The sequence below is a fragment of the Terrapene carolina genome, unplaced genomic scaffold (genome assembly GCF_002925995.2).
Source record: "Terrapene carolina triunguis isolate 2854851 unplaced genomic scaffold, T_m_triunguis-2.0 Scaffold32309, whole genome shotgun sequence".
Taxonomy (NCBI): Eukaryota; Metazoa; Chordata; order Testudines; family Emydidae; genus Terrapene; species Terrapene triunguis.
This window is the reverse complement of record NW_020696660.1, coordinates 1-481: the sequence shown is the minus strand read 5'-3', so window position 1 is coordinate 481 and position 481 is coordinate 1. Positions and strand designations below refer to the sequence as shown.

General features: G+C 54.5%; 1 pseudogene; it reads right to left on the bottom strand.

The window, feature by feature from the left end:
* The window catches only part of LOC112125898, a 2,408-nt pseudogene extending 1,954 nt beyond the window's left edge, over window positions 1-454 (bottom strand).
* Between the last annotated feature and the right edge of the window lie 27 nt (window positions 455-481).

Genomic DNA, 481 nt, shown 5'->3' with positions numbered 1-481 from the left:
TCTCTATTATATTTTGCTCGCATCCCTCTGCAGCTGGGACACTGTTACCTGGGGGACCTGCCCCTTAGTGCCTGGGGGGAGTCTCAGGATCCAGAAGTTCCTGTTCTTCAGCAGGTTCTCCACGTTCTCCAGCCTCCTCTGCAGCAGATTATTCTCCTGGATCAGAGTCTGCAGCACGGCCCATTTACTCTCCAGCTGGTTCCCAAACTCCACCACTGTCTTCTCACAGTCTATTAGTTTCTTCTCAGTCGTCCCCGTTCTCCCCTCCAGGTTCAGACACCGTGTGAGGTGAGAATCCACCTTCCTCTCCACGGCTTGGACTGAAGTCATTACAGCCAGGGAAATCGCTGCTGTGCCCAGCTGGGTTTCTCTCACCGTTTGTTGCGGGACGGCAAGGGGTTGTAAAGGCACCACACCCTGTTGCTCCGAGTCCGGTTCCAGAACCTGTTTGCAAGGACAGCAAGTGAAAACTGAGCCAGAG